The following is a 22,428-nucleotide window of genomic DNA, read 5'->3' as shown; positions in this document are numbered from 1 at the left end:
TCACCACCTTTGCAATATGTCCCCTAAACTTCAGGTTTCTATCAATCATCAACCCCAGATCTCTTGTCTCCCCTATTTCCTCCAGTATAACTCCTCCCATAGAGTATGCAGCATCCCATCGATGTTTCCCAAACCTCAAGACTTTACATTTTGCTGCATTAAACTGAGACCCCCATTCATTTGCCCATCTATCTAGCTTATTTAAATCCTCTTGCAGGGGCTACCACATCTGCATTATTACTAATAATCCTTCCCAGCTTCGCATCATCCGCAAACTGAATATCCCCCTGCAATCCACTGGCTATGTCATTGATATAAAGGTTAAACAATATAGGTCCTAGTACTGAGCCCTGTGGGACCCCACTTGTAACCCTCTGCCTCCTGGAAACTGCTCCACCATACACAACTCTCTGATACCTATCAGACAGCCAATCCTGAATCCAGTTGACCAATCTGACATCCAGACCCATGTGCTGCAACTTAAATATCAGCTTATCATGTGGCACCCTGTCAGATGCCTTCGCCAAGTCTAAGAAAATTGCAGTATATGCCTTTCCCTCATCTAATGTTCTTGTAACTTTATTATAAAAGGCTAGCATATTGCTAAAACAAGAGCGTCCTTTTACAAATCCATGTTGATTCTCACAGATAACATTACCCTCATCTGCATAATGCTGTTTACAGTCCCTCACTACTTTCTCCAAGATCTTAACAACTACTGATGACACACAGACTGGCCTATAATTAGACACTTCCAGTCTGTTACCACCGTTATGCAATGGAACTATCTTACCTTCTTTCCATTCCCTGAGCACCTTTGCCAAAGCCAGACTTTCATTGAAAAGCCACGTTAAAGGTACTGTCAATTCCCTAGCACATTCTCTCAAAACTCGTGGCGAAATACCATCCAGTCCCACAGCTTTACTGACATCCAGAGTACTCAGTATCTGAAACACACTCTCCTCCTGTACCTCCAGACCTTGAACCAGTCCTATCCCTCTAGCATTAAAACTGACTCCTCTAGGATGAAATACTCCAATAAAGTGTTCATTGAACAATTCCACTATGTCCTCTGCATCAGTCACTCTATTCCCATTTTTATCCCACAATATCATTCTTCCACAGACATTTCTCCTCCTACTGGCCACATAGCTAAAAAATTCCCTAGGATTTTCTTTGGATCTTAGGGCCAATCTCCTCTCATATTCCAGTTTTGCTTTCCTTACCACACTAGTCACTCTTCTGGCGTGTGTCTTATATTCCTCATGCATCTCTTCACCTGTCTCCTTATATCTCTTCCACAGCCTCTTTTTTGCATGCAATTCCTGTTTAATATTGTTTGTCATCCACTTTACTCCAAATTGCGTCCTCTTCTTCACTCGTGGTATACAACTTACCATTGCTGATAACAAATATTCTTTCACAATTTCCCATGCACTGGTGATATCCCGACCTTCCAATTCCTCCCTCCATGAAACTTCACGAAGTTGACGTCTAAGACTATTATAATCACCTGCCTTATAATTTCACATAAGTTCCCGTCTCTTTGATACTCCTGCATGTCTATTCATTTTCCAAGTCAAAACCATATTTTCACTGTCTCCAACTGGTGGGAGAGATGTCATCTCAGTTAATATCAACTCTTCTGATGCTATAACCAAATCCAAAACTTTTGAACCTCTTGTTCCCTCTGTTAACTTAAGTTTGAACTCTGGTATGGTTCCTAGGGAGTGGAAGGAAGGCAAAGTAGTTCCTTTGCATAAAGGTGGCTCTAAAACTGCGGTAATTAATTACAGACCATCTCAAGAGGTATTGGAAAAGTTGGTTAAAGACAAAATTCAAGAATAGGGTGATCAGAATATGATACTTTATAGGGGTCAACATGATTTTGTTAAAGGTAGATCCTGCCTTAGCAATCTATTAACTTTTTATAATAGAATGACATCTGAGATGGACAAAGGAAATGGCTACACAGTGGTACTTCTGGAATTTGCTAAGGCCTTTGACAAGATACCCTATGGAACATTGTTACGCAAATTGGAGCAGATGGGGATGGATACTAAACTAGTGATATGGATAGAAGAATGGCTCAGGGAGAGATACCATGGGGTGGTGTATGGAGGAGCAGAGTCCAGGATGAGGGAGATGACCAGTGGTGTGCCTCAGGGCGCTGTCCTTGGGCCATTGTTGTTTAATTTGTACATAAATGATAGAGGAAATGGTTTGAGGGGAGAAATTCAGTTGCTTGCTGATGATGCAAAGTTGGGTAGCACAATAAAAAATCAAGCTGATGTTGAGAGTTTGCAGGATGATTTAAATAAGCTGGTAAAATGGGCAAAGGGTAACGGATGTTAGTTCAACGTGAAAAGTGTAAGGTTATGCATTTTGGGATTAATGTAGATGTAGTAGATGTAGATGTAGTACTGGTAGATATAGTACACAGCCGGTAGATGTAGTACCGGCTGTGTACTACATTGATGGAATGGTACTCCAAGAGATAAACGAGGCTAGGGACTTATTATTATTATTATTATTATTATTACAAGACCTCATGGAGTCAAAGACTCATCTAGGAGGTCCTTTTATCTCACACACATCTCATCATACCGTGTCTTAAACACATTCAAACTCCTTGCAGACACCACACTCTCAGGCAAGGCATTCCAATCATTCACAACTCTGACGAAAAAAATCTGCATCTCACTCCCCTACTCACACCCTCTTTATACAGTTTCCAGGGATGACCTCTGGTTCTCCCCTGATCTCCCACTATTCTCTGTAGAACTTCTCCACCATTGATCCTATAAAAACCCCTTACCAACTTGTAGGTCTCTATCATATCTCCCCTCTTCCTTCTCTCCACTAGACTCAGCAAATTACATCTTTTCAATCTTTCCTCATACTCGACATTCCAGAGGTCAGAAACTACCTTAGTCAGTCGCCTTTGGACCCTTTCCAACATCTCTTCATCCTTCTGAAAACCAGGTGACCAAATCTGGGCACAATAGTCCATGTGTGGCCTAATCAAAGCCTTATACAATGGAACAAGAATCTCCCTACTTCTACACGTCAGTGTCCTCCTCATCATTCCCAGAAGTCTTTGTGATGTCTTCACAATTTTGGTGATGTGTCCCCTAAATTTTAGATCCTTATCCACTATCACTCCCAGATCTCTTATTTCCTCTACTTCCAACAATATATTCTCACCAAGCATAAATTCTGCATCCCATCTTTGTTTTCCAAATTTTAAAACCTTACATTTTGCAACATTGAACTCACATCCCCATTTGCTTGTCCAACCACTCAATTTATTCAAGTCTTCTTGCAAGGCCACAACATCTTCACTGCTCTTTATGGTTCGTCCCAACTTTGCATCATCTGCAAACAACTGAATATCTCCATCCAAATCTTCGCCAATATCATTAATATACAAGTTAAATAGTAATGGCCCTAAAACAGATCCCTGAGGCACTCCACTAGTGACTTTCCTTTTCCTGGATATTGCACCCCCATACACAACTTGTTGATACCTATCAGATAGCCAGTCTCCAATCCAATGCACTAATCTAATATCCAACCCCATCTGCTCTAGTTTGACTATGAACATATCATGAGGTACTCTATCAAAAGCTTTTGCGAAATCCAAGTATATTACTGTGTATCCTTCTCCTCTGTCCAAGGAAGCAGTCACTTTACCATTGTTGTCAACCCAACTCTGGATCCTAGTTCTCACAAGCTTCTCCAACAACTTAACCACAACACCTGACACACAGATAGGCCTATAGTTTGATGCTTGAGTTCGATCACCTCCTTTATGAAGTGGCACAATCTTGCCCTCCTTCCACTCTTTAGGGACTTGACCAAGTGTAAGACTCGTATTAAAAAAATATGTCAAGGCAGGTGTCAACTCTCTGGCATATTCCTTCAGAATACGCAGTGATATATTATCAACTCCCACAGCCTTATTTACATCTAGTTTACTCAACTTCCCAAACACCTCTTGCTCACTTACAGTCAGTCTCTCCTCCCCATCATCAACTGCTCTTAATCTCTCCATGAAGTCACATTCACAAGGTTGAAAGATCTTTATGAACTGCTCATTAAGTATCTCCACCACACATTCTGCATCAGCTGTCTTTATACCATTTCCTCCAATCAATGTCATCCTTCCATAATCATTCTTTCTTTTGCTGGCTACATATCGAAAGAACTCCCTAGGATTCTTTTTAGCTTCATTAGCTAACTGTTGTTCATACCTCTCTTTAGCTACTCTCACCAACCAAGTCACCCTCCTTGCCTGGTCTTTGTAGACCTCGTGAAATTGGTTACTTCCACTTCTCTTATGCTGCCTCCACAATGCCCTTTTTCTCTGTATTGCATGGTTAATCTCTTTATTCATCCATCTCACACCTACCCTATTTAACCTTCTCACCCGTGGTATACATTTAGACATTGCATCCACTAAATATTTTTTGAAAATCCCCCCAAGCTGCATTGATCTCTGTTCCAGCTAACTCCTCATTCCATGCTACACCTGCAAGCCGTCTCCTGAGCTCTTCATAATCATCCCCCTTGTAGTTCCACATATACCAATTTCTCACAGGGGTCCTTGCACTGCTGGCAACCACCCAAGTAATCACCTCATGGTCACTTTCACCAATTGGTGGATGATTTGACACCTCATTGATAATTACATCCTCCGATGAGATGACCAAATCCAAGACCCTTAATCCTCTTGTGCCCTCTGTTACATACTGTCTGAGGTAGTTATCCCTCAAAAACTCAAGAAACTCATTTTCTTTACTTCCAGTTGCTATCTCTTCATTCCAGTCTATATTGCCATAATTAAAATCACCCATAATGATCACCCTTTTCTTATTTGCTTGGCTTATTTGACTATACATTTCACTATCACCACCATCCACATTACCAGGTCTAATACAACATCCCACCAAGTATTTGATTCTATTCACCTCTATCTCACACCATACTGACTCAAATCCACTGGCCCCATTTCCCTCTTGCATCTCTACCTTGTATGGACATAACTCTTTCTCTATCATCAATAGCACTCCCCCTCCCTTTTTAACCCTTCTATCCTCACGAAACACATCATACCTTTCCATCTCTATTCCTGTCAGGATGTCATCCTCATCTAACCATGTCTCACTTATTCCGACAATCTCTGGGTGTAGATACGCAATTAGTGCAACCATTTCATCCGCCTTGTTTCTTATACGTCTAGCATTGGTATACAAACACAACAACTCATTTCTGGATCTACAGCTAGTTCGACTGATACCACTCACTCGATGTGATCTCTCCATGCTGGACTGGGGCCATTTCCCTTTCTTCTTCTTCATTTTAGAACCCTTTGCAATTCCATCTGTTTCATTTTGATCCCTGATCATCCCATTACTTTCCTGCCTACACATGCTCGCACCTCCTCTTGGAGCATCCACAATTCTCACGCTGTGTATCCCTGTCCACCCTGAGCCTCCCCGTTTCCCTGCTCCTATTGCACACCCATTCTCTCATTTTCTATACTCATACCACTCACTTCCCCAGTCATTTCCATTCCTTCAATCTCTCCTGTCTTACTCTCCTGCTCTTCCACATCACTCCCCTCTCGATCTGATTCATTCTCTCTATTCACTTCTCCACTTTCCAGCAGCAGTCTCTCCAAGCGACTCACACCATAACCACTCAAATGCAGTCCATCGCTCCCATACAGCTCACTTCGTCCCTCAAACTCATTCCACACATTAACAAACTATACTCCCATCTCCTCACACATTTCAGCCAGAATATCATTCATAATCCTTGCTCTCCGCCTCATTTCACCACAATCATACCTAGGCAACACACTGACCACCCTTCCTGTCACACTATTCTCCTTTATCTTTCCAAGCAGTCTCCTGACATTCATTTTGACATGCTCTTTGTTCTCTCTCAAATCATTTGTACGAAATAATACAATTAACTCTTTTGTTCTTTCCCACCTCATATTCAATGCCTCAATCACTCTACTCATTTTACCGCTGGAAAACATACCTTGTGCATTTTATCCTCTAGCACACCTTTAATAATGGCGTCGCCATACAACGCCACTCTCTCATCTTTTGTTAACTCTTTCATGCCATCATGATTTATTTTAATACTTTTGACCTGAATTCTCTTAATTTCATTCCGCATCCATTTCATTTCTTGCTTCATCCAATCCAATTCACCTTCCGAACCTCGCGACACATTCACTCTATCATTAAATCTCTAACTTTCTAACTCTCAACCCCCCTCTTCTCACTTTCCCTCTCATTCATCCTTCTTTGTGTCCGTACTTTCGGTCCAACTTACGTCCAACTTTCACTATCATTCTTCTCACTTTCACTCTCACATATCTTTCTTTGTTTCCGTACTTTTGGACTAACATGCGTCCAACTTTCGCTATCATTCTTCTCACTTTTACTGTCATTCATCTTTCTTTGGTTCAGTACTTTCGTTCCAACATGCGTCCAACTTTCGCCATCAGTCATTCTTTTTTCGCTATCATTCATTCTTTCGATTTTTTTACTTGCGATTTCTGCATCACGCCATTTCTACTTTCATTCGTTCTCTCAATTTCGTTTCTTTCAGCCTCACTTTCGTCCCTTTTAACATCCGTTACGGTTGTCAAATCGCTCTTTTTCTTTCTTCCTGATTTTTTAAAATTTTTTCGCCTGTGTTTCTCACCATCCTTCTCTTTCAAACGTGCACTCGCGACACAATCGGTACTAACACTTTCTGTCATCAACTTCATATTCGCATTCATCAATTCCTCATTCAGGTCACATTTCGCACACACCCTTCTTCCATCCGCACTAAACATCCACAAATCATTTATGTAATCGAAGGAATACATATAACAGACCTCACACTTAACGAACCGACTGAAATCCAAATTAAAATCATGGAATGACAATGCCGCCGCCTTTTTTTTTTTTTTTTTTTCTCTGCAGGTTACTAGGTCTAATATTAACGTTTTCGTATTTAGTTTAAGCAAGAAAAAAAAACCCACACTAATAATATCGGTAGCATACAACGTTTACAGCCGCTCTTACTTAAACAATTACGCATATATACTTAATTATTCCTAGTAAAACTTATCTGAATCAGGAGCTCTTCAAAACACGTCCGTAGCGCTTGACCCACTAGTGCCCTCTCCTTAGGGATGGATAGGGAGATGAAGTTCAGGGGACACATTGCTAAGGTGTCCAAGATTGCACATAGGATTACTTGGTTGTTGAGGAACACACTGACATCCAGAGATAAAGAGGTTATTATTCCCCTTTATAAAGCGTTGATACTTCCACATTTGGATTACTGTGCTTAGGTGTGGTCGCCTGAATTCCTTGGATATGAGGAGGTTGTGGAGAGGGGTCAGAAGAGAGTAACTAGATTGGTGAGTGATGTAAAAAATGTAAAAAAAAAAATCTATCAATGTAGATTGATAGATTGAGAGCTTGTGGATTGCAGAGGATGGATGATAGGCAGAGAAGAGGGGGTATGATAGAAACATTTAAATTACTAAAACGTTTTTCAAGATTGATGCAGGGGAAATGTTTCAGCTGTGTGATAATGATAGAAGAACAAGAGGTCATCCCTGGAAATTTGGTCACCTGTTTTTCAGAAGATTGAAGAGATGTTGGAAATGGTCCAAAGGAGACTGACTAAGTTAGTTTCTGACCTTTGGAATGTCGAGTATGAGGAAAGATTGAGAAGATGTAATTTGCAGAGTTTGGTGGACAGGAGGAAGAGGGGAGATATGATAGAGACTAACAAGTTGGTAAAGGGTTGTATAGGATCAATGCTGGAGAAGTTTTACAGAGAATAGTGGGAGATCAGTGGAGAACCAGAGGTCATCCCTGGAAACTGTATAAAGAGGGTGTGAGTAGGGCAGTGAGAGGCAGGTTTTTTCGTGCAGAGTTGTGAATGATTGGAATGCCTTGCCTGAGAATGTGGTGTCTACAAGGAGTTTGAATGTGTTTAAAACACGGTAAATGATGAGCTGTGTGTGTGTGATTAAAGGACCTCCCAGATGAGTCTTTGATTCCATGAGGTTTTTGGGTGGCAATAATAATAATAATAATAATAATAATAATAATAATAATTAAAGAAAAGGGTGGTTAACAAGGATGTGAAAACGAGGTTTTTTGCCTGGCTGGTGGTGAATGAGTGGAATTTATTGCCTGACTCAGTTGTGAGTTCTTCGTCTGTAAATAAATTCAAGAAGAGATATAATAGATATTGCTTTGCTAGTTTGGGTTTCCCGTGATAAGTCTACTGACACCATGGAGATACCCATAATTTTTTTTTTTTTCCTAAAGTTCAAACTTTATTATTATTCTCACATAATATTTACAATATATACTGTACTTGCACACTAATCTGCATACAAATATTTACACTAACTGCTAATATTTTTTTAATAATTATAGTTTTTTTGCTTAAAAGAACATTCTGTATATGTCCATATACATTTTCATCACTTTTAATATTTTATTATTTCTCAGATAAAGTAGATAACAATAATATTTTAACAGTAAATTTCACTCGAATTTTCCTTTATTTGTGTAATGTTATAAGGATTACGTATGGTTGAGTGAGGCAAGTTAATCCCACCTACTTCGCAGCTTGGGTTAGCTTTTGTGAAGAGAGTGGGATTTAAGCTTCACTATTTATGTTGTTGATACTGTTTATGTATGGGATGTTGGCATTGGATGCTGGTGATTTGCGATGTGTATATTAGTGGTAATGGTATATTAACTTTGTTGGTATATTTTCCAGAGTTCGTGTTTTAATGTTCTGTAGTTGTCTATATGTTTTAAATTTCTTGGTAGGTTGTTGAGTTTCGTGGGTATCTGATATGATCTCACAAAAGAACCGTATGAATTGTTGAAGGCTGTAGGGATGTAGAGAGTTGTTGTAGGTCGTGTTATATGATATGTGTCTCTGTTGTTTCGATAGGTGATGTTGAAGTAATTCCTTGTTAATGTCATGTAGTGTTTCATGTTTTTAATGCTCAGAATTCTGTGTATCGCCATGTGCTTGTCGGATATTGGTTGTTGCACGTAAGGTGTCCAGATCAGTGTTGACATGATTATCCTGTGTAATGTTTCTAATTTTGTTAGGTATCTATTTGATGTATTTGTATAGACTGTTATTCCATATCTGAGTAGGGATTCGCAGATACTGTGATATAGGAGTTTTTTTATGTTGGATGGAATAATACCTTTAATGTGAAGGAGTTTTGCTGTGATGATCCGGAGTTTGGTGTGTTGGTATTCTATATGTTTTGTCCATTTAAGGTGGGAATCTACATAGAGACCGAGGTATTTTGCATGTGTTACAGGTTTGATTTCGGAACATTGGCAGTTCTCGTGGAAAGGCTAAGACGTTGGTTATGCATTTTCACTATATAATTTAAGGAAATTACAACGTACTAGGTTAGACATTAAAATAAATTTTAATATATTTCAATATTTTGGCAACGTTACGTTGCCATTTTCAAGAACTTAAGTACAAGACACATGCACGCAGGCACAACAAAACAGTAAGTGAGGAAGAAGTAGGAAGCTATTATTTCTCCTAAAGTCCTGATGGTGCCCTCTAGCAGGTGATGTTGGTATTCTTGGATGATCGGGCTGAAGGTCTCCTGATGTAGGTTTCCCAAATTTGAGGAAGTCTCATGCAGCCAAATTTGTTGAGGTTTGGATCGTTTCTTAGGGCTGAAGCTGGTTCCATGAAAAGCCTTTCATATCTGTATTTGCTACGGTGTGTTATCCTGGCTTTCTTCCACCGTATTCTATGGCAGGTATCCAGCGCATGGTCAGCAAGACCAGATGGCTGTATTGGTGAAAACAGATGTAGTTCTTGTGTTCTGAAATTCTGATATTTGCTGTCCTGCCTGTTTGGCCAAAGTAGGACAGCTTACAGCTGAGGGACCTGGTATACACCAGGTAGGTCTAGGGAGGGGGAGGTTGGTCTTTAGTCGAGCGGATAATGGACGCCAGTTTTTTATATGGTTTGTAACAAGTAGTTATGTTATGTTTTTTTAGGATTTTTGTGATTTTTTCCGAGGTGCCTCGTATATAGGGTATGGTGATGGATTTAGAGTAATCCTTGTTGGGGAGGGGGTTATCGGTTTCAATATTTTTTGGTTGAGAAAGTGTTGAGAATGTGGTTTAGTTCTGTGGTTAGGGCATTGTCATTTCAAGCAGATAAGTTTAGCCCTGTTGTGTAATGTCTTAATGACTCCATATTGTTGTGAGGGGGGGGGGGAATTGTTGGAGAATGTATCTGCCTGTATGGGTGAGTTTTCTATATACTGAGAAAACCAAGGTTCCATCAGGCTGGAGGGTGAGTAGTGTGTCTAAGAAAGGAATGCAGTTGTTTTTTTGTTCTTCCAGGGTGAATTTGATTCTGGGGTGTTGGTTGTTGGTTCTTGTAATGTAAGGAGAGGAGTGCATCGGAGCCATGTGGCCAAATAGCGAATACATCATCTGCATAGCAAAGCCAAATGGTTGGTTTTTGTGTATATAGTATATAGAAAACATATAGAAAAGTATACAGTATATAGAAAACTCACCAAATGGGTGAGTTTTCCATATACTGAGAAAACCAAGGTTCCATCAGGCTGGAGGGTGAGTAGTGTGTCTAAGAAAGGAATGCAGTTGTTTTTTTGTTCTTCCAGGGTGAATTTGATTCTGGGGCGTTGGTTGTTGGTTTTTGTAATGTAAGGAGAGGAGTGCATCGGAGCCATGTGGCCAAATAGCGAATACATCATCTGCATAGCAAAGCCAAATGGTTGGTTTTTGTGGGGCAGAGTTTAAGGCTTTCTCTTCAAAAGTCTCCATATAAAAGTTGGCCAAGGGTGGGGAGAGTGGAGAACCCATGGCTTTCCCCTCTATTTGTTTGTAGAATTTTCCTTGCCAAACAAAATAGCCTGAGTTCATTGTGAACTGAAATAGGGCTGTGATATCGGGAGGAAATTTAGATTGGATTAGCTCTAAGGATTCTTTGAGTGGGACATTTGTGAATAAGGAGGAGACATCAAAACTGACCATTATGTCAGTGTGTTTGAGTGTAAGGTTTTCTATGCTGGCTTTGAAGTGGGCTGAGTTTTTTATGTATGAAGGTGTGTTGCCAGTATAGTTTGTGAGAGCTTTGGCCAAATTTTTAGCTAGTTTGTATGTGGGGGAATCAATGACATCCACTATGGGACGTAATGGCACATTTTCCTTGTGAATTTTTGGGAGTCCATAAATACAGGTGTGGGGGGTATGGAGTTATACGGTTTTAATTTGTTAGTGATTTCCACAGGCCAAGAAGTGACCTTCTTAAGGAGCTTGTGGAGTTTTCTAATTTGTCAGTTGGTGGGATTGTACTTGATAGGGAGGTAAGTGGCCCGATCTAGCAATAGAGATTTCAGCTTACCTGTGTAATCTTTTTGGTTAAGCAATACTGTGGCATTCCCTTTGTCAGCTTTGGTGATTATTATTTTCTTGTTTTTCTTTAATTCTAATAGAGATTTAATTTCTTTACTGGGCATGTTGGTTTTAGGTGGTTTAGCTTTGGTCAGAACACAAGCTATATCCAGTCTAATATCATTGGCGATGTGGCTTGGAAGGTGTCGAATCCTGCGTTCAATCCGTATCATGATATGGACTGAACTCCCAAAAAGTCACAAGGAAAATGTGCCATTACGTCAAATAGTGGATGGCATTGATTCTCCCACATACAAACTAGCTAAACATTTGGCCAAAGCTCTCTCACAGTATACTGGCAACACACCTTCATACATAAAAAACTCAGCCCACTTCAAAGCCAGCATAGAAAACCTTACATTCAAACACACTGACATAATGGTCAGCTTCGATGTCTCCTCCTTATTCACAAATGTACCATTCAAAGAATCCTTAGAGCTAATCCAAGCTAAATTTCCTCCTGATATCACAGACCTATTTCAGTTCACAATGAACTCAAGCTATTTTGTTTGGGAAGGAAAATTCTACAAACAAATAGAGGGGATAGCCATGGGTTCTTCACACTCTCCCCACCCTTGGCTAACTTTTATATGGAGACTTTTGAAGAGAAAGCCTTAAACTCTGCCCCACAAAAACCAACCATTTGGCTTTGTTATGTAGATGATGTATTCGTTATTTGGCCACATGGCTCCGATGCACTCCTCTCCTTCTTACATTACAAGAACCAAGAACCAAAACCCCAGAATCAAATTCACCCCTGGAAGAACAAGAAAACAACTGCATTCCTTTCTTAGACACACTAGTTACCCGCCAGCCTGATGGAACCTTGGTTTTCTCAGTATATGGAAAACCCACCCATACAGGCAGATACATTCACCAACAATTCCCCCCCCCCCCCCTCAGAACAATATGGAGTCATTAAGACACTACACAACAGAGCTAAACTTATCTGCTCGAATCACAATGCCCTAACCACAGAACTAAACCACATTCTCAACACTTTCTCAGCAAATGGCAACCCCCACCCCCAAAAAAAATCCAAATATTGAAACTAGTAAACCACAACACTCCCCCGTCACAACTCTAAATCCATCACCATACCCTATATCCGAGGCACCCGGGAAAAAATCACTAAAATCCTAAAAAAACATAACGTAACTTCTTGTTACAAACCATATAAAAAACTGGCGTCCATTATCTGCTCGACTAAAGACCAACCTCCCCCTCCCTAGACCTACCTGGTGTATACCAGGTCCCTTGCAACTGTAAGCTGTCCTACTTTGGCCAAACAGGTAGGACAGCAAATATCAGAATTTCAGAACACAAGGACTACATCCGTTTTCACCAATACAGCCACTCTAGTCTTGCTGACCATGTGCTGGATACCTGCTATAGAATACAGTGGAAGAAAGCCAGGATAACACACCATAGCAAATATAGATATGAAAGGCTTTTCATGGAATCAGCTTCAGCCCTAAGAAACGATCCAAACCTCAACACATTTCGCTGCATGAGACTTCCTCAAATATGGGAAACCTAGATCAGGAGACCTTCAGCCCAATCGTCCAAGAATACCAACATTACCTGCTAGAGGGCACCATCAGGACTTTAGGAGAAATAATAGCTTCCTACTTCTTCCTCACTTACTGTTTTGTTGTGCCTGTGTGCATGTGTCTTGTACTTAAGTTCTTGAAAATGGCAACGTGACGTTGCCGAAATATTGAAATATATTAAAATTTATTTTAATGTATAACCTGGTACGTTGTAATTTCCTTAAAATATATAGTGAAAAAAGGCACATTAGCAAATATTTCTGTTGTTAATGCAGCGGTATGTGTGACAGCGTATCGATAGCGATGCGGTGCGTATGATTCTTGGGTTGTGTATTATCACGATCTGTGTTTTGGTGCCGTTGATTAGAATTGTGTTTTGGTGGAAGTATGTTGTGATTTCATCTAGGTCTTGTTGTGCTTTGCAGAGAGCCATGTTGATGTCTGTGCGGATTGCTAGTAGTGCAGTGTCATCTGCGTACTGAAATATTTGACTTCTTATGGGTATGTTATGAACATCGTTAATGTATATGCTGAATAGAGTGGGTGATAATATAGCACCTTGAGGTACACCGTGTTTTATTTGTATATCCCGACTGCAACATGTACCTAATTTTGTTATTTGTTCTGTTTGAGAGGTAGTTCTTGAATGATGTATGCAGTGTTCCTCTTATACCTATTGAGTAGTTTGGTGAGTAGTGTCATGTTCAAGTGTATCAAATGCATTGGTTAGGTCCAGCAGTATAAGGACGGCATACTTGTTTTTGTCGTGAGCTTTGTTTATTGTGTCACTGATGTCTTCTAATAAAGTGATGGTGCTTTTTGTTTTCTGAAATCTGTATTGGTTTTGTGAGATGATGTTGTACTTCTGTAAATATTTATAGTTCTGTAGTCTGGTGTGTATTATTTTTTCTAGAATTTTTCAGATGACTGGTACAGTAGATATTGGTCTGTAGTTCTGAATATTGTTTCTTTTGATGTGTTTGTATATTGGCATAATTACTGCAGTTTTTAGTTGTTGTGGAATAATGCCTGTGTCGAATATTATGTTCATGAGTTTTAAAAGTATTGGATTTATTTGTTCAAAGTGTGTTATAAGGTCTGCGAGTCTTATTTTGTCTATTCCTGGAGTGGTCTTTGGTTTTAGTTGTGGGAGTGCTTCTTTCAGTTCCTGTTTTGTTACGGGTGGAAAATACATCGTTTGTTGTTCACTTTGTGTTGGTAGTTTTTTGTTGAACATTGGTAATTTATCTTTTTTAAGTTGTGTGATATTGTTGTGAAAGCATGGTTGAATGAGTCTGCTAGTTCCTCTTGGTTTGTGTTCTGACCAAAGCTTTTTGCAATAAAATCTTGTGCTGAAGTTTTCTTTTTTCGAGATACTAATTTGTTGAGTGTAGCCCATGTTTGCTTAATGTTGTCGTTATATTCCATGAATTTTTGGAGGTAGTAGCGTCTTTTTGGCCTATGAATTTCTGTTGTTAGTTGATTTCTTGTGTATTTGTATAAGGTTTGTAAATGTGTTACTGGGTGACTTTTTAAGTTTTTTTCATAGATTTTCTATTACGTTAATACTATTTAGTATGTTGTCATTTATCCATGGATTGTTGTTTGTTTGTCGCATCATTTGTGTAGGCTTTTTTGTATATTTCTGTGAGCTTTAGTTGAAAATTCTCGTATAATGTTACATGATCATTTATTTTAAGTAGGGAATTCCAGTCTGTATTTTTTACTTTTTAATTTTTTAATAATAATAATAATAATAATAATAATTTAATGCTGCTAAAATGAAACTTGAAATAATACACACACAAAGACAGTGGTTAAGCTTTTATTATATCAAGTGCAAATAAAGAAGAAAGAAATTTATTATTTATTTCTACAACAACTATTTATTACATTTTTTAGATTTAGGACTACATATTAATTGGTAGTTATTATCAATAAAATGCCACAATATTATGAAATACTGCAAGAAATGTCACAATTAGTTTAACTGAAAGGAAAATTTCAAGGAAATCTGCACCATACATTATTAAGAGAAAGATTTGAAAACTTGGATATAAAGTATTAAATGTGACAAGAAATTGTATTCTTAATTGAGCGGGGGATGGTAAATCCCGTTTTATTTTATAGCCGGGTACAAAACTCGGGTCGAAATCCATCGACATCCATAAAGTTTCAATGCTGAAAAACACTATCGGCGGAACCAAGTGTAAATGATCACTTGGGAAGTACAACACCAGGGTAACTCCATGCAAAGGTGGAGCAAGCTCCGTCACTAACTTTAATATTCTCTCATAATGTAAAACCCAGCTCCTAAGAGATGTATAAATACTGTTTAACATTATGAGAAGAGGTCACTACCCAGACTGGTTTCAACCTTTTGTGAGGCCTCACGAGTGAGTATGTAGACCTGGAATATCAAGGTTTTAAGTGAACCGAAACTTAAAAATAAAAATAAATTAAAAATAAAACGGAATTTACAATCTCCCGCTCAATTAACAAATTCGCCGGTAAAATAGCCTTTCGGCTTATTATCTTTGAAATTGTATTCTTGTTTTAATCCAAGCATAAGCAAAGTTTGCACAGGAAGTACCTTCATGACCAGTCTACTTGTTTATAAAAGCTGTTAACTTCATATTAATTGCCTGATATCCCATAATGCGAAAACATTATGGACAGGGTCACTACAGTGGTTTTGTTGAATAAATATATAAGAGCGGTCACCAAAAACAAGGTGATCCTTCAGTTTATACTAATCATAATGAATGACCTGAAATGATCTTTCCAACTCATTACACTTCATTGCTTTTTATAATCAACAGTAGTGCAGTGGTTCTGCCAGACAGCAGGTATAAAAGCCTAGACTCCACCCAGTGTCATTCAAAACCTACCACTGAGGTAAACAACAACCTGTTTCCAGAAAGAACCGCTCATCTTCAAGGGCAAGCAATTATATATTTCGTTTAATCCTTTATCCAAGTGTAAGCAAACAAATTTTGCGCCTGAAGTATATTCAGGACAGTGGCAACTCATGAAAAGGGCGGCATAAGTTCTCATCACTTGCCTTAGTATCCCATAGTGCAAAGCACATATCCTTGCGAAAAAGGATATGTGCTTTGCATTATGGGATTATTATTATTATTATTGTTATTATTATTACCACCCCAAAAGACCTCATGGAGTCAAAGGCTCATCTGGAAGGTCCTTACATCACACACACAGCTCATCATACCATGTTTTAAACACATTCTAACTCTTTGCAGGCACCACATTCTCAGGCAAGGCATTCCAATCATTCAGAACTCTGCACGAAAAAAACATGCCTCTCACTCCCCTACTCACACCCTCTTTATACATCTTCCAGGGATGACCTCTGGTTCTACCCTGATCTCACACTAATTCTCTGTAAAACTTCTCCAACATTGATCCTATAAACAACCCCTTACCAACTTGTAGGTTTCTATCATCTCTCCCCTCTTCCTCCTGTCCACCAGACTCTGCAAATTACATCTTCTCAATCTTTCTTCATACTCGACATTCCAGAGGTCAGAAACTACCTTAGTCAGTCTCCTTTGGACACTTTTCCAATATCTCTTCATCCTTCTGAAAACCCGGTGACCAAATCTGAGCACAATAGTCCATGTGTGGCCTAATCAAAGCCTTCTACAACGGAACAAGAATCTCCCTACTTCTACACATCAGTATCTTCCGCATCATTACCAGAAGCCTTTGTGTTGTCTTCACAATTTTGGCGATGTGTCCCCTAAATTTTAGAACTTTATCCACTATCACCCCCAGATCTCTTATTTCCTCTACCTGCAACGATATATTCTCACCAAGCATAAATTCTGCATCCCTTCTTTGTTTTTCAAATTTTAAACCTTACACTTTGCAACATTGAACTCACATCCCCATTTCCGTGCCCAATCATTCAATCTATTCAAGTCTTCCTGTAAGGCCACAACATCTTCACTACACTTCATGGTTCGTCCCAACTTTGCATCATCTGCACACAACTGAATATCTCCATCCAAATCTTCACCTATACAAGTTAAACAGCAATGGACCTAAAACAGACCCCTGAGGCACTCCACTAGTGACTTTCCTTTTCCTGGATATCACTCCCTATACACAACTTGTTGATACCAATCAGATAACCAGTCTTCAATCCAATGCACCAATCTAATATCCAACCCCATCTGCTCTAGTTTGACTGTAAACCTATCATGAGGTACTCTATCAAAAGCCTTTGCAAAATCCAAGTATATTACTGTGTATCCTTCTCCTCTGTTTAAGGAAGCAGTCACTTTATTGCAATAAGTAAGTAGATTACTAAATCATGACCTCCCTTTATCAAATCCATGCTGTCCATCAAAGATAATACCATTGTTATCAACCCAACTCTGGATCCTAGTTCTCACAAGCTTCTCCAACAACTTAACCACAACATCTGACACACAGATAGGCCTATAGCTTGCTGTTTGAGTTCGATCACCTCCTTTATGAAGGGGCACAATCTTGCGCTCCTTCCACTCCTTAGGAACTTGACCGAGTGCAAGCCTCATATTAAAAAAATATGTCAAGGCAGGTGTCAACTCCCTGGCACATTCTTTCAGAATATGTGGTGATATATTATCAAGTCCCACAGCCTTATTAACATCTAGTTTACTCAACTCCCCATACACCTCTTGCTCACCTACAGTCAGTCTCTCCTCCCCATCATCGACTGCTCTCAATCCCTCCATGAAGTTACATTCACAAGATTGAAAGATCTTAATGAACTGCTCATTCAGTATCTCCACCACACATTCTGCAACAGCTGTCTTTATACCATTTTCTCCAATCAATGTCATCCTTCCATAATTATTCTTTCTTTTGCTGGCTACATATCGAAAAAACTCCTTAGGATTCTTTTTGGCTTCATTAGCCAACTGCTGTTCAACCTCTCTTTAGCTATCCTTACCAACCAAGTCACCCTCCTTGCTTGGTCTTTGTAGGCCTCATGGAATTGGTTATTTCCACTTCTCTTATGCTACCTCCACAATGCCTTTTTCTTTGTATCGCATGCTTAATCTCTTTATTCATCCATCTCATACCCACCTAAGTGATAAGAACACAACGATATGTGTTTTGCATTATGGGATACTAAGCACCTAAGTGATACTAAGGCAAGTGATGAGAACACAAGGATATGTGTTTTGCATTATGGGATACTAAGGCAAGTGATGAGAATTCAAGGATATGTGCTTTGCATTATGAGATACTAAGGCAAGTGATGAGAACTTATACCAACTTTGCTACGAGTTGCCCTAGTCCTGAAAATACTTCTGGCGCAAACTTTGTTTTTGCTTGCACTTGGATAAAGAATTAAACCAAATATATAATTGGTAGCATAGCCAAGTGAAAAATCTTCCTTCAAGGGCAAGCACCCACTGAAAGGCCTGATCAAGGCCACATTAAGTATCCATGGCATAGGCAAGCATCCAATGGAATGTAGTAATCAAGACCATTTCATTGGGAAATCATGTTCCGTTATGTGATAGCAATCCTCTCTAAATGCTCTGAGTGATTTCATCACTTGACCTTGATGAGGGTTCTTCAGTGAGTGCTTGCCCTAGGAGATGAGCTTCATGGTAAGTTTTTACCCGTCATCAAGTAGAACTACTGTTGAGCATCCTGAGGAGTTTAGTGAGAGTCAGATTTTAGATCACTCAGAGTTTTTTGCAAGAAAACCCCTCACTTTAACAAAAAATGATTGCCTTATCACACTGATAAGGCCTTGAATGGGACCTTTCTGTGGGCACGTATCCTAGGAAATGAGCATTTCTGCTTGGTAATATGATTTTTCCTGCCTCTGAGTAGAGCCACTGCTGAGTATCGTAATGAGCTCAGTGATTCTTTCAGTCATTAGTGAGATTTAAAGCAAAATTTCAGATCACTCAGAGGTTCTGAAGAGGAATCCTCACCATTTAATAGGTTCCACAGAATTCCATTGAATGCTTGCCTATGGCATGGTTTCTACTGATGTGACCTTGATCAGAACTCTTCTGTTGTTACTTACCCTAGGAGGTGAATGGTTCTTGTAGCTGATTGCAGAAGCTGGTATTTAGATCAGTGGTGAAATTTTTGCCTGCCACTGGGCAGAGCAGAGGCTTTTACAGGTGTGGTGTGGTCTGCTGGATCCTGCTGGTATTCAAGAGTGGTCCAGATCAAGGGTAGTAAGTAAGAATGATCTGATGGATAACCTAGTTTTTGGTCTGTATAAGTTCTTGTATATAATCCCTCTATAATAGTCACTCATATTTCACTCTAAATGTACATTAGTTCTACTTAAAGAGTGAAACTGGTCTTGGTAGTAATCCTTCCCATGTTTTTGCATTAATGGAATAGCAAGGCAATTTGTGACATCAATAGCCACCCTCTAAATACAAGTAGACTATCCTTGAAGATCCTTTATGTGCACACTTTGTTTGCTTATGTTTAAATAAAGGATTAAAACAAGAATAAAATTTCTTGAGAAGTATAGATTACATAACAGAGTTCATTCTCTTTGAGTAACATGGTATACAAATTCTGCAGAATAAAGAAAACTAAACAATCTCTTAAACAACAAGTTGTGGAGCTAAGTTTTTGATTAATACATTGCATATATTACATAATTGTTTCCTCAAGCAATATTATCATTAGATCACTTAATTGTGTTATCACCAGAATATCTCCATAGCTCAGCAACAGGAATTTCTTCAGAGACATAATGCAGATAGATATTCATATTTCATTTTATTTATGGTTTATTCAATATCATGAAGCATTTCTATGCTAAACAAAGCAGCACATATATATTTTTTTAAATGCAAACTTTTGGAGTTTGTATTGTGCTGTGCAAGGAGCACGTATCTTAATTTTAATCTGATAAACTGCAACTATGACATTTGATGTAGCATATACATTGCATTAAAAACACATATGTTACATATACATTAAAAAGATTACAAAAATGGTGGCAATATGCCAGCAGAGCAGAAGGTCACAATCTTTTGCTTTGTTGTCTCTGGAGATCGAGTTTTTTCATGGACTTATTGCAGTGGATATGATGTGACAATTGTTTTACATATGCATCCAAAAATGTTCAAGATTTATGGTGTGTTATATTAAAATATAAAATGGAATGTTTCATAGTATGTGAGAAGTGCAATTAAAGGTTATAATGTTTCAAAAATGAGAATAGTGTTACCAGGAAGGATGGAAGTGCTTGTGATGGTAATAATAGAAGTGTCATGGAAGAGTTTAAATGAATAGTCAGATTATGTGCATGGAGGAGGATATTGAATATTTAAAGAAGAGAATAACTGATGTAAATGAGAAGGAGGTTAATACTAAGAAATAGATATCTAACAATGATAGAGTTGCTTTATAGGGTGACTCAATCATTAAAGGTGTGGTAAAAAAATAAGGTGCATTAGAGATTCTTTGGAGGTGGCAATAAACGAATATCAGATGCTTTGCATAGAAGGAATGGGCATCAGAATTAGTGGTAGTGGTGACACAAATGGCTTGGATAGTGAGACAAAAAATGTGGAAAGGGATTTTAAGAAGCTGTTGCAGAAGATGAAGGATAAGAGTATCAATGGGAAAGTGTTTAGTTTGTTGCCCAGATATGAGAGTAGTGAACTAAGAAGGAGACATGTGAATGGGTTTAGTGTCGGTCATTTGTGGAGCAGTTGTTTCCCAAGAGTACACAGAGTTCATACAAAATTAGTACTGCTAAGTCAGAGAGAGAGAGAGAGAGAGAGAGAGATGAGAAGCAGGTTGTGGAAGGACAGGAAGAGGATGGATTCAAAGGTGACAAAGTGATTATAGCAAGGCAGAGTGATGCAGTACAAAATGGTGGGATGATAAGAACATGAATGAAAATCAGAGTCAGGATCAGGAATGGTCAGAATGAAGAAAGAAATGCATTATAGCAGAGAGAGAGATAAGAATGATTGTGTTGATGGGATGGCCTCAAAGAGTGGAGAATTGTTATGCTTGTATATTAATGTGCACTGTATCAGAAATAAAGGGACCGAATTTGTAGCATTGATCAAATCAGTATGCCCAAAGATAAATGGCATAAGTGAAACTTGGTTGAATAAGGATGATATATTGTCAGGACTTAAAATGGTAGGATATAGAATTGTTAATGGTAGCAGAGGAATGTGGAGAGTACTGATTTTGAAATGTTTAGACGAATTAGTTGAGCAAGTAAAAGGAAGATGATTCTAATGGGAGATTTTAATTACAGGAATGCAGATTGGAAAGAAGAGATAGTGTATAGAACCAAGGAGTTTGTAGCATTGATCAAATCAGTACACCCAGAGGTTATTGGCATAAACGAAACTTCGTTGACTGAGGATGATATACTGTCAGGCCTTGAAATGGTAGGATATAGAATTTTCTGAAAGGTTAGGAAGATGAAGAGAGCAGGGGGGCATATTGTTAATGGTAGCAAAATAGTAACACTCCACAAGCATGGTTCTAAGACAGGTCTCCTACTATAGGCTAGTCTGTATACTGTGGTTGTGATCAAGGGGTAGGAGAGATTGGTAAGGAATAGAACATAATAGAATAGAGGATTGGGTTGATGGATATAAGATTCTCTGTGATAGTCAGCATGGGCCTGTGAAGGGCAGGTCTTGTTTTAGCAATCTAAAACAAGAAAAGAAACTGCGAGAAAGAGGGTGAGGAGTGGTTTCTTTGCATGGAGGGTGGTTGATCCATGGAATGCATTGCCTGATAGAGTGGTGAGAGCAGGAATGGGCAATACATTTAAGGAGTGGTATGATAGACTTTGTGTTTCCTAGGAGGGATTTCCCTCGATGAGTCTTGATAGACTTATGTTTCTTAGAAAGGACCTATCACAATGAGTCTTTTGACTCCATGGAGGCCTGAATAATAATAATAATAATAATAATAATAATTTCGCCAGGACAAATGAGTGGGGTTACAGTTTTAATATTAGTAAATGCAAGGTGTTATACTTGGGGATACAGAGATATAAAGCTACAAACTGTATTAGTGGAGCTGGACTTGAGGAAGTGGATGAGATTTGGGATCTTGGAGTGATCATAGACAGATGATTGAAGTTCCAAGGGCACATCACAAGTGTTGCAAAGACTGCATATCATATTGCTGTTATGATAAAAAGTACATTGACATGTAGGGATAAGTAGATGGTGGTAGTGTCTCTATATAAAGCATTAGTGAGAGCACATATGGACTACTGCACTCAGATTTGGTCACCTAGATTTAATTGTGATGTGAAAATACTAGAGAGGTCCAAAGATGAAGGATCAAAGTGATATCAGGACTTG

The sequence above is a fragment of the Typopeltis vanoorti genome, chromosome 26 (genome assembly GCF_054136105.1).
Source record: "Typopeltis vanoorti isolate ZY-2024b chromosome 26, IOZ_Tvanoo_1.0, whole genome shotgun sequence".
Taxonomy (NCBI): Eukaryota; Metazoa; Arthropoda; class Arachnida; order Uropygi; family Thelyphonidae; genus Typopeltis; species Typopeltis vanoorti.
This window is presented reverse-complemented; position numbering follows the sequence as displayed.